This window comes from Paramormyrops kingsleyae, chromosome 2 (genome assembly GCF_048594095.1).
Source record: "Paramormyrops kingsleyae isolate MSU_618 chromosome 2, PKINGS_0.4, whole genome shotgun sequence".
NCBI classification, from domain to species: domain Eukaryota; kingdom Metazoa; phylum Chordata; class Actinopteri; order Osteoglossiformes; family Mormyridae; genus Paramormyrops; species Paramormyrops kingsleyae.
Genome location: NC_132798.1, coordinates 26496690 through 26509187, shown reverse-complemented (window position 1 = coordinate 26509187; position 12498 = coordinate 26496690).

Sequence of the window (12498 nt, the reverse complement as noted above, 5' to 3'; positions counted from 1 at the left end):
ACGAATAGAAGAACTCTTATTGTAAATAATATTGATTTAAACTATTTATGCCTTTTAAGCTGGGATGGTACAGTATGTGGATCAATAGGTTGTGGTATCACCGCAAACATCCAGGGTTATGGAGTTCAAACCTTATCTACACTCTCCATCTGTGAAGGTCTCTTTTAGTAACGGTATCTTCCAGGTATGGCAGTTTCCACCCTTGCCCAAATACATGTGGCTATGTGAATCTAAATTACATAAAGAGTGTGTGTGTGTGTGTGTGTGTTTGGGTTCTGTGATGGACTGGTTTCCTGTTCAGGGTGTCCCCCACCTTGCGCTTCTTGGGAGGGACTTCAGGCGCACTGGGGACTTAATGTGAGCTAACTACATCTACATCGTTGTTGAGCTCCAAATTAAAATGTTCTGCTATCTGTCTCTTGAATTATTGTTAACGTGCAGTTTATTTTGTTATCCCAATTCAGTCATACATGAGTGTACACACATACACTAAGAAAAATGGCTCCTCCTCCGGTTCTACAATGACGGCCATTTTAACCATGGAGATCCAGCAGTAACAGCCGTACAGACGGATACCACATATATTTCGAGAAATGTTTTGCACTGACGCTATGTTAAAATAGAGGGTACCTAAAGTTCACGTAAAACGTGTGGCAGAATCCATAATTTAATGGGCATTAAAATGCAAATGCACATACCATTTTATGCTTTAAATTTTATGAAGCATTTAAATCTCCATGCTCTAAGCTGTACATCCTAATGGATTTATTATGTCTTTCCATCACGTCTCCGTAACGACAAAAGTCCTTATAATCACGGCAATTCCAGCTCATGATGGCCCAAAGTATATGTGCGTGAGCATATATGCCACCACTTCCAGTTACTGTCCGCTCTGTGGTAATGCAGAAGACCATATACAATGTTACAATGCACACATATAAACAAACGATCGAGGCACTGGATCTGCTAACATGGCCATTTCATCCTGAGGTGGCTCCACCGCTTCAACCTATAGTCGGCCCGCGACGATGTACATTTCAGTGTCCGCTGCCTTAATTTTGATTTATTGTCCATGGTAAATTAGAAAAATATGTTTTAGAATTCCATCTTGCGGGCAAGCTGTGCCTGATGTCAGGGGACCCGGCGATATTTAACATGTCAGGGATGCATATTGGATTAGTGTGCTTTGTTTCCTGCAACAGCAGGTGTTTAATCATGGCTGATGGTCGGAGCTGAATGCGTTAAGACAGTATGCGCCCCCCCCCCCCCCACCCCCCCCGAACACCCACAAAAAACAACCTTAACCCAGAAACCCTAGTGAATTATCCTTTAAATATCATCAACCATAGACAAGAATGTAAACCAGTGTGTGTGTGTGTATCTATCTATCTATCTATCTATCTATATATATATATATATATATATATATGCATTTTCTGAACCGGCTTGTCCTATGCAGGGTTACTGGAGCCTGCCCCAGAGGCTATGAGCACAATGGAGGGAATGACCCAGGATGGGGCACCAACACATCACACAGCACACTCACACCTTTCTCCATTATGGACAATTTGGTAACTCCAACTCACCATAGGATATTTTTGGACTGTGGGTGGAAACCTAGAGAACCCAGAGGAAACACCATGACGACACGGGGGGGATCATGCAAACTCCACAGGCATGGAGCCCTGGCAGAAACTCTAACCACAATCCTTAGGGTAAGAGCACAGTGGTAACCACTTATATGTTACGGCTATATGTTTTATCTTCACTGAACACAAAGCAAGCTAGTGTTCATGGAGTGTAGGCATCTCTGTAATAGTAAGCATGAACTATCTAATCCATGTTCACTACTTGTATACACAGATTTACCTCACAGGAAAGTTTTTGGCAGGAGCCCAATGGAAGAACTTCAGGAGAGCAAAGCTTTTCAAGGTCAGTTAGTGAACTGAGACAAGTCAGCAAGATTCATTGGGAAAATGTCCGTTTTGACATAACCAGGGTATGATTTAATGGAAGAGTAATTAATTTAAGCAGATATTATGAGTATGTAGACAGGGTGTTGAGCAGTCCAAGTCTGGCATCGGAAGGTCGCCAGTTCAAGCCTCTGTAGAACAGTCACATGTCCAAGGGCACTTGAACAAGGCCGTTCTCCTCCAGCTGTGGGGGGGGGGGGGAAGAAAGGTGGGGTCAGCAGAGAGAAGCATTCCGATGTGCCTGTACTCATACTGGTGCAAGTGGCAAATAAAGGATCATTTTACTTCATAAGTATCCCTACATTTTTCACCGCTAATCGAAATATAGCGGCAGAACCTACAGACTACGGCCCTATTATTTTATGCTTTTTGTTACATTCTGCATTCCTTTAAACACTCTGCACAATACGCATTTGTCATTACAATGGAAGTGAACAGACAATAGGTGACCACTGAATGTCACATCTCTGTGGTTATATTAATAATAACACTTTATAAGTAAACTTATAAATTTGGTATTCTTTAGAAAAACAAAGCATTACATTAGTATAAATAAATTATATATTGAAAATATCCATCCAACCATCCATCCATCCACCCATCCAACCATCCATCCATCCATCCATCCATCCATTTGTTCATCCATCTTTAAATTGCTTATCCAGTGCAGGGCTATTGAGGGGGTGGCTTTCAACCTATATTGTCATAAATACACAGGCTATTTGTCAGATTTTGTAAGGCCTGATTGGAACCATATGGTATAGAGTTAGATACCTCTTCAAAATGTTTAGCTATGCAGTAAGCAAAAAACAACACAATTTGTCCCCCCTGAGTCTATTTCCTATTATTTCTATGTTGTCCCCTGTTGTGGCACATTTCCTTTATCTTTGTCATATTAATTATGCTGGCTGCCCTCAGGTGCCAGTTGCCAGTACCGCTGCATCACCACTCCTTAATTGCCCTGTACTTCTGCATGTCAGCTCTGTGTTTCACCTCCTGTTTTGCCCAGTGAGGCTCTGTCTTGCCTTTTTTAAAACTCTCTGTAGCATTACTCAGCTCAATGACACAAAGCGAATTACATTTAATAAATTGGCTTAATGGATTCCGCAAGTGGTTTGTGAGTGCCGTGTTTCCTCTAATTAAGCGAAACATTTGTATTCCGCCTGTGCGCTCGCTCGACAAGGAACTTTGTGTAAGCATGGGGGCAAAGCCAGACAGGTGTGCACTGGGGGGTGGGGGGGGGCTTGATTCAATTCTTTCATAAACAAGTTTGGATCTGCCTTTACATATAAAATCAGCTATTTTTATTGCTTGCAAAAATCTGTCTGTTTTATATTTAAATATATTGCAGATTTAACTATGTCTTTATAATTGAACAATTGAAGCATGTATATTTTAAATTGAAAATAAGTCCATAGAATTAATGAATTATAAGTATATGTTAATAGGCAATTATTGAACATGAAATGTATTGAACATGAAATCACCACTACTGTTGATGTCCATATTTTTTTTTTAAAATAATAATCACTGAAGATAAAACATACTGCTGTTTATTTATCTGGTTTTCAAACATTGACCAAAGTCATGTTAAAAAGTAACAGGGACAGTTATTCAGACATTGATCGGCATCATGGGTGGCACAGTGGCTCAGCGCTCAGAGTTCCTGCTTCTGTCTTCCCATGACCGTACAGGTGTCTTCCAGGCAAGGATGGGAATAAGTCACTCCAAGTCAAGTCTAAAATCAAAACATTGCAAGTTCGAGTCAAGTCTCAAGTCATATACCTCCAAGTCAAGTCCAAGTCTCACTTTTGCTGGCGAGTCACAAGTCATCAAATTTGTGACTCAAGTCCAAGTCGAGTTGTGAATCATGTAACTTGAGTCCCTACCTATGTCAGTTTTTTAGCTTCAGTGATTAAAACCTGCCACAGTACATCATAGGATAAGTCCTTAGGCAGAGATAGATTGACAAGAGTGTGACCACTCTACCATGATTGTCCTCACAGTTTTCATGTCCATGTATATGTTGGGACTGATGCATCTTTCCAACAAACATTCTCAGGAGACCTTGTATTCAGGCAAATGAAAATGCAGACAGTGGAAAATTAATATACACTGAAATTATAAAATTATCATTATGGTATTCAGAGGGGAGATCTGCTCAAGTCATAGGGTCCTAGTTGAGTTCAAGTCACAAGTCATCTGCCCTCAAGTCCAAGTCAAGTCCAAGTCTTTCCAAAAGTTTTGCTTAGTCAAGTCACAAGTCATCCAGGTGCTCCAGATCCCTCCTGCATTCCATAATCATGTGGCTAAGTGACGTGGCCTTTGTCCATAGTGTGTGATTGTGAGTATGGGCCCTTCAGTCCAGTTCATGGTGTGTCCTGCCCTGTGTCCTTTGCTCCCTGAAATAAGATCCAGAGACACAGGAACTCTGAACTGGATAAGCATGATGGGAAATTAATGAGATGACTGTCACCATGAAGACTTTCAATAGACTGTTCATCTTCTTAAACTTGAATTTATGACAGAATAGCAGAATAGTTCCAGCAGACTTCAGATACTGTCTGTGACAGCAGTAAAATGCATTTACTTGTGCTATAACATAGTGCTATTTACACAATAGGCTACCTGTTTAGTGAGCTTGCTTTCAAAACACTCTTTGCATTCTACTTATTAATTTTAATGTTGATTATGCAAATGGGGACGTTTGTGCCTGAGAAATAATCGACCTCATAACTTTTCCCATAAAGCCCAGCTGCTTCTCCCTCTGCCAGGCAAACACCCAATATTCTGCTGCACTGATCACATGATTAGGAGGCAGAAATTGCCCTCGGACACTTGAAAGGTCAAAACAAATTGCTTCCATTCTGATTACAGTGATAAAAAGAGACACATAGTATTACATCTATATAACATTTTTTACTGCCGTAAACACACTTGCTTGACTTTCATGTCATCATATCCATGGTGAAAGTTGTGTGTTCACGTTTTTATATATATAGTGTAATAACACACTTCAAAAAGGACAGAATAGCCAGGCTGTGGACAGACCTTTGTTGCTACAACATTTTGAATGGTCTGATGGAAGCTGCCAGTGTAACACTCTCATTATGGGCATCCTATGTTTGGATGAGCAGAGCCATCTGATGTGACAGATGTTGCCGTAAACAGGTTATCGGGGTGTGAAGGGCCGCACGGCCATCATGGCCGGGTTTAAATTCCAGGTCATAACATAAATGCTTAGTGCATTGTGGGAAATTCAAGCTCATTTGTTTGCACATTCTGTCCATTCATTTGGGAATCAACATTATGTAATTTTCTCATAAGCAAGATTCAAGATTTATTGTCATATGTATTACTGTAAGTACAAGTACCATGTTGCAGCAAGGAAGATCTACATAAATTTGATGTAAATAGACAAGTAGATAGATAGATAGATAGATAGATAGACAGACAGATAGATAGATAGATAGATAGATAGATAGATAGATGTGGTAGCAGTTTAATTACCAATTTTTACTTTCATGAAGGTATCTTGCACTACAAGTACACGAGACAAGTGTATTCATCTATTCCCAATGCTACTACTCCCACCACTACTAGACAACTAATACTAATTTTAGGGTCATGGTGATGGTGGGCCAGTCTTGAAGGCAGCGATGGGTGCTAAGACATGAACAAAGCTGTGAGATGGGGCCAGAGAGTTCTCAGGGGGCAAATCGCTGAGACATCTAAGGCTTTCATCTGGACATCAGTTTGGGTTACAAATAAAGAAAAAAAAAAACTTCCTAAATTAGTCAGTCAGGAATGAAGGCAAGTGAACTAAATCTTCACTAATAGTGGTCACCTGACTGTTTCTTCACTGATAGATGCACCACCTTCACATTTTTTTAGTTAAAAAGAGCTTTAATGAAAAAGGTTGTTGCTAAAATCATGACACGTTTCATGGAAGTATCCTGTTGCAAAGGTTCAAAGCTTCATTGTTCTTAATATCAGACAACAACCTTTTTAAAAATGACAATTGACAAAAGCAATGTTTAAACAATCTTAAACAGAGAGGATGGATGTCTTTTTTCATACAGGGCATTTAGCAATATTATGTATAAGAGTATTTTGAACACGCTCTGTATCCTCTATGTGAAAACCACAGAAAATAGTCATGAAAGATAAAACATGCACAATGCATATAAATTTCACAATGAAGCTGAATTATTAATGCAGATGCTTTTAAATATACATACTGGCTATTTCACATTTCAGCTTAACATAGCGGAAACCCTCAAATGAACCTGCAAATTGTGATGCAAGGCTTAGCCCCTTTTAAGTGGCCCATTACGCGCAGAGGCTTTTGTTGTCATAAAGGGGTTTATGGTGTGGATCCAAGGAAGGTTATGACTTGCCTATAAACTGTATAATGTTAAAATGGTGTATGTACCTTATTAGTTACAGAAATATGACTATGTTTTTATGCTGGCATAAAAAATTGGAAAAAGGTTTAACTATTTCACTTAAGCTGACAAATTATGGCTTACAGTTCACATGCTTTCTTTCAGATAAGAGGATTTTTGGGGAGAAGCTTCTTATTTAGGGCTTGCCTCTGCATTATACTGTTTTGATATAACAAATATCAGAAGCATTCGTCTATCTTTTAGCGCCTTTTCTAGGCCTGGGGAGGGCATGCTGCCTATTCCAGGCAGCATAGTGTAAACACATTGCCTGTTAGAATAACTGCAAATCTTTGAACTGCAGTAGGAAACTGGAGCACGCAGAGCAGTCCCACATGACATAGGGGGGGCATACAAACTGCTTGACCACAGAATGGAGAGTGGGATTGAAATGCCCAGCCCTGAGGGAAGAGGGAACCCCCATATCCCGTGAGCCACCATACCACCCTACTAATTCCATATTTACTTGAATTGCTCAGACATGAGGTGTATCCCAGTATGGGTACTTGACCGTAATTCTCGTGTACACGTTTTATGTCGTCTTCCATTGCCAAAGACCAGTTATAATACTCAAGAATACAAGTACAGGGAACGGTAAAAATCCATGGATGTCGTTCTTGCCCTGCCCAAAATATCAAGGAAACATACAGTAGGTTGCATTCTCATTGAACGAGACCAATCCCATGATTCATTGATCTCCAAGTTCATTCTTGAACAGCACATTAGCAAGTATGATCTTTGTGTTCTTGGTATTGAAAAACCCACATGGCTTCTATGACTTGCCTTCTGATAGTTCAAGTTTGCATCTGCAGGGGATGGTGAACAGGTCCTTGTGAAATGGAGACCAAAAGATGAAACAGGAAGTTAATGGGCAGCCCTGAAATAAAGCAGACTGGATGAGATGAGCAAACATGCAAAAGAGACAAAACTGAACCAACCACAATCCAATGAGACCCACAATACAACTTCCGGTCCCACATGCTCAGGGTGAAAAAAGAGCCACTTTATATCCTCACCAATTAGTAGTCGATTACAGGTGCATGGAAGGGCGTGTCCCTTGACATCGCCCCTCCCTCAGAGCATCCACACCCTGCCCCCATCTCACAGCCTCCTCTGCTTTAAACCTGGGTGTCTAGTTGCTGCAAGTGGGCAATAGACCACCAGCTGCTGTGACACAGGCTTGCTGCAGTTAGCCAGCGTTGTACATTAATCCGAGCACAATTAGGTGTCAGCAAGCAGCAATTCAGTTTGATGATAGCCTTGGGCTCCAGGCTTCAGGCTCTAATCAGGAGTGTAAACTCTGCTATATTTCAATTTAGCAGGGCGCTCTTCCGCTAACAGGCCCCTGCCACAGTGATAAATAAAACGCCTATTTACTCCATCGCCACACTCAGACGGCTCGCGCTCTCCTTGCCGGCCCCCTAATCATAGCCTACATTTAAACTCGACAATAAATCACGCAGGCCTCAGCCTAGTGATTAGTGCAGCCGTTTGTCCCCTTAAAACCAAACAATGACTGCCGTCTCCCTCTCTTTTTAGTTAGAGTCCAGAGGAGTTTTATTTGGGGAGCTGCAGATGATAAATTGCATTGTAGAATATGAGGTGAACAAAGGCTTCTTAGGCTGGGGAAATAATAGGAAGTTGCCCTTCTATTAACTACTAGATTCACTGCTAATCATATCAATCATGCAGTGATTGTTTTTTCTTTACCTGTAGTGGTCCAGCAAAAGGACAGCTATGTACATCTATCAATAACAACATATGCTCAAACAGTCTGATGTTACCCTTCATTTTCTTATTTGTATCATCAGAATGCTTCAATAGCTTAAAACTCAACCAGCAATGCTAACTGGCATGTTAAATGAGGAGCACTCTGCTATTTATATTAAGTGTTAATAGAGGTTGTACCCAATCCATGTAATCCCCAGGATTAATCGCTGACTCATTTAGTTCGCTAAACAGTGAGTTAAGAACTTGGACATAATCTTTATCCAAGCATGTTCAATATGACACTGGCTTCCAGGCCCTTCCAATAACATTCCAGTCACTCTCTATTTGTCGCTGTCGACCACAAACCACAGGGGAGAACCGGCTGCACAAAGGGAAGCTATCGTGCTTTTAATGCGGAGGACACCATCAGCAAGAATCTGCATTTGAGGGTCGGGCCTAAACCTCTTTTTGTCCGGGGGAGACCTGACATGTTCGCCGCCCTGCGAATGAGATGCACATTTGGGTTGGAGCCACTCAGAGCCTGTGGCCTCCCACTGGGGGTACCTGCCTAGCCTCAGGGTTAATTAATTGAGGTTCAATGCACTGCTGGGGGAGCATTATTGCATTTGATACTCTACATCTGTGGTTTAAAACTCTTCCATTGTCCGATACACAAGGGAGGCTTTAAATGGGAAATTAGCATTCAGACGATCACGCGGCCCCCTCGCTTCTCAAAGAGCGGCTATGCTAATGATGCTGGTGCAAAACGCAGTGACATTATAATGCCCCGCAATAGCTCTGAGTCAGCTGTGAAGGACAGTGCCTTAAGGATAAAATTAAGGTAAAGGACCTAAGAATTGCAGTATAGCATTTAACTTAATGTTTTATTCTTCTTATAAAAACACATATGAGTAAATAAACTGATCAATAGAATAGAATAGAATCTTGTTCATGACAGGAGCTAGCTATAAAATCTACTATATAGCTACTATGCTATAAACTATATAGCTACTCTCAAAATGCAGAATATCATTAAGTCCCGCATATTTCTTAAGGATGAATATTATCCCAATTCTCTTGTGGCATACTAAAGTTAATGAATCAATAGGAAGAACATAATGATGTGAAAGGTTGGTTAAATAGCTGGAATGTTACATGCCACCAAAATAAATGAAGGTATTAGTAGAGCTGATAGATATAATACAGCCTTGTCACCTTCTCGTAGTTTCAGAGACATACTCTTAGCATTTCAATCAAGACTTCAGAAAGACTTAATGTCTTAGAGTACGGTGCAGATTGGACCAGGCAACCTTAGTAGTACTTACCTTCTCTTTAGTTGTTGAAAATAATACCATTTTATGTGGTTTTTCGCAGCATATCTTCATCCAGAGTAACACACGATGTTTCTAACACTTTGTAATTTTTTATATATATATTGTCAGTTTAAATAACTAAGTGGTTCATGATGCATTCATGGTTCTGACAGGTTTTTTGTTGGTATGATACAGGAGCAAAAATTGTGATGTTGTAGGTTGCACCCTTAAGCACTGCAAAGCTGAAGTCAGTTTAAATCAGTATATATGCATGAGCGACGGGAAATGCATAAAATGGGACATATTCTGTTAAGCATACAACAATAAAACAAACAGATAAACATAAACAAACAACAACATTAAAAATAATAACACCTGTCAGTTTATTTAATTATATAGTTGCTTTAATTCTCAATGTCCTTAAGAGAGGAAAGAACTTCCATTTTTACACAGCTTAAATACTATATAAAATCAGTTCTAGGAGATGAATATTAGAATGTTGCTCTGGTTTGTCCACAGGCAGTTTGAAATTTAAATTACTTAAAGGAAGAGAGTTCAGTTCTTTCTGGTATATTTGAAAAGATCCACTTGACTTTGTTGTGCATTACGTCCCAGCTCTCTAATTGCTGGTCAATAAATCATGCATTTGAGAGTAACATAGGGGGGGAAAAAAGCGAATAGACACTTTCCGTCTTTATTAGCGGGTGTGCTCTGCTTTTGAGACAAAGTGGGGAGAGCTACGCTAAGATCTAATTTAAAGTGCTCTGCCATAGATGAAAACTGTGGTTTACTCTCTGCTTTTTATGCTTGTGTGGGATGAAATGAGTCTTCATTAGAACCAGGGACCCTAAAACCAGCTGGAAAAGCCTTGACTCAATTTACTGAGAGCCTTTTGTGTAAATCACAGTAGGCTTTATATTTTCCCCATAACATGTTTCTTTGTCCAACCGAGTTGTTTTTAGTACCACTTTTTGTAAAACGCAAACCTTTTTGCTGCCCCATTTGTTCTTAGTTAGTGCATTCAAGGAGGAAAAAAAATTAAATGTGTCTTTGGTTTGTTTTTCTTTTCAGCTTGTGTTCTGAGTGCGTCCCTTACAAATTGACCCAAAATAATGATGAGCTGTTTGCAAGACATACATACATGAAGTGTACTTTGATAGAAGACACTTAAATTAAAAGGCAAAGCCTTCAATGCCCTATTTACTTGTGGCTATGTGCTCTCAGTGTGCAAACATCATTCACCAATAAGCAGAGGAGGCTTTTTGGCTGGTGGAGAATTCATCAGCCTTGCAGATTTATACAGTGAATAGTTACATTTCTGTTGCCAGACTTATGAATCTAAACATTCAGGAGGAAATATGATGAAAAGCCCAATTTCCTTTGCAAAAAAATAAGTATTGACAGAGTCAGTCATTTCCAGTAATCAAAAGATACGTCAGTCTTTTAAAACGCCATATTGACATCATAATAATCAGAATAATACAATACTATAATTTGTATTACAATACGACAATACAATAAGTACAATAATTTCTAAACCAACTGAAGTTGCTAGGTTGAAGAAGATCTGTCCACCGCTTCAGCTTCTAAGGACACTAAAACAAGAATCATGATGACTGATTTTTTTAATCTCATGTGTTGTTTGTTTTTGTAAATGAGACTGTTTTCTTCCCCTTTAATAATTTCCTTGAAGAATTTGTATGCATCTCACCTTTTTCTTCCTTTCTGTAGCACAGTTATATTTGGAGCTATGGATTAGCATTCAGGTGTAATCAGCAGGCAATCAGAGTAGCTAAATCTAGACTGATAGGTTAAGCAGCACTAAAACTCTTCAGGCTCGTGCAAAGAAATCTGAAGGGGGCCGTGATCCCAATTCAGACAATCCTGAAGGGCGTCAATAAGGTCAAGCCTGAAGACTATTTCAATATTAGTTCTGACTCAAGGTCACAAGGATACAAGGATTTGGAATGACATTCCTAATAGATAGCTAGCACTGATGGCTTTAACAAAACAGGAGGATCGAAACAAGCAATGAAGACAAAAAAAAAGCCACATTTCGACTTCAGCACAACAAGAATAAAGGCTGGAAACAAGGTATTGGGGGGTGACAAACGAAGTAGAGTCCAGTTATATGTAACTGCAGAAGCCAAGTTGATGGGCTCATTGACTTACTTTCTGCAGTCAGAAACATGCATATCCTCTCGTTATACACTTACTAGAATTAAGCTATATAATATTGAAACAAGCCAAAAAGCCCTGTCTTTATTTGAATTCTTAAGTACGTATGCTCTGTAGGACATAAGAAAAACATAGACAAATGGAAGGCTCTTCTAATGACAGGACAGCGGCTAAGGAGGCAAAAGGCTGAGAAGATCCCTGACTCCTTCACTGATCCCTCTTCCCACATTTACGGCACTAAAGGAGGCTTGTGACTGTGTGCGCGTCTGGGTGACACTGGCGGTGTGTGTGGGTTTGAAGCTGTTGTCCAGGCGCTGGTCTGCTCCGTGTCAGCACTGCAGATGTAGGCGCATGCGGGTGCCTTCGCACACCTCAATTAACAGAGCTTCCTGCTGCTGAAGCAGACAGGTGCTTCTGCATAAGGGATGAGCTCAGATCCCCTTCTCTGCACGTCCTTGCCCTTCCTCTAGGCTCCATAAAATGCCCAAATTAGTGGGAACGTCATGTTGCGGAGCTGCCGTGTGCAGAGAGAGAGCAGAAAATCGAGTTGTCACAGCAGGACCCATGTAATAGGGACTCTGTTCCCTCAGTTCTGGCTCATAATTGCCTGGGTGAGACAGATGAACCACAAGCTTGAATACAGCTTCATATTCCCCCACTATTAACCCCCTTGGTACAAAATTAAAATTTATCTCCATTGCTAAAAAATTAAATAACACTTTGGTAAATGAAATCTGCTCTTTCTCATTAATTAATAATTTTTTCTTTAAAAAAATTGAATAATTTAAATATCTCTGTACCTTATTTATGCTTTACATGGGTACTTCTGTCAAAGGTTTTGAAATAAATGATCATTTATCATTATCATTGCAATTGAAA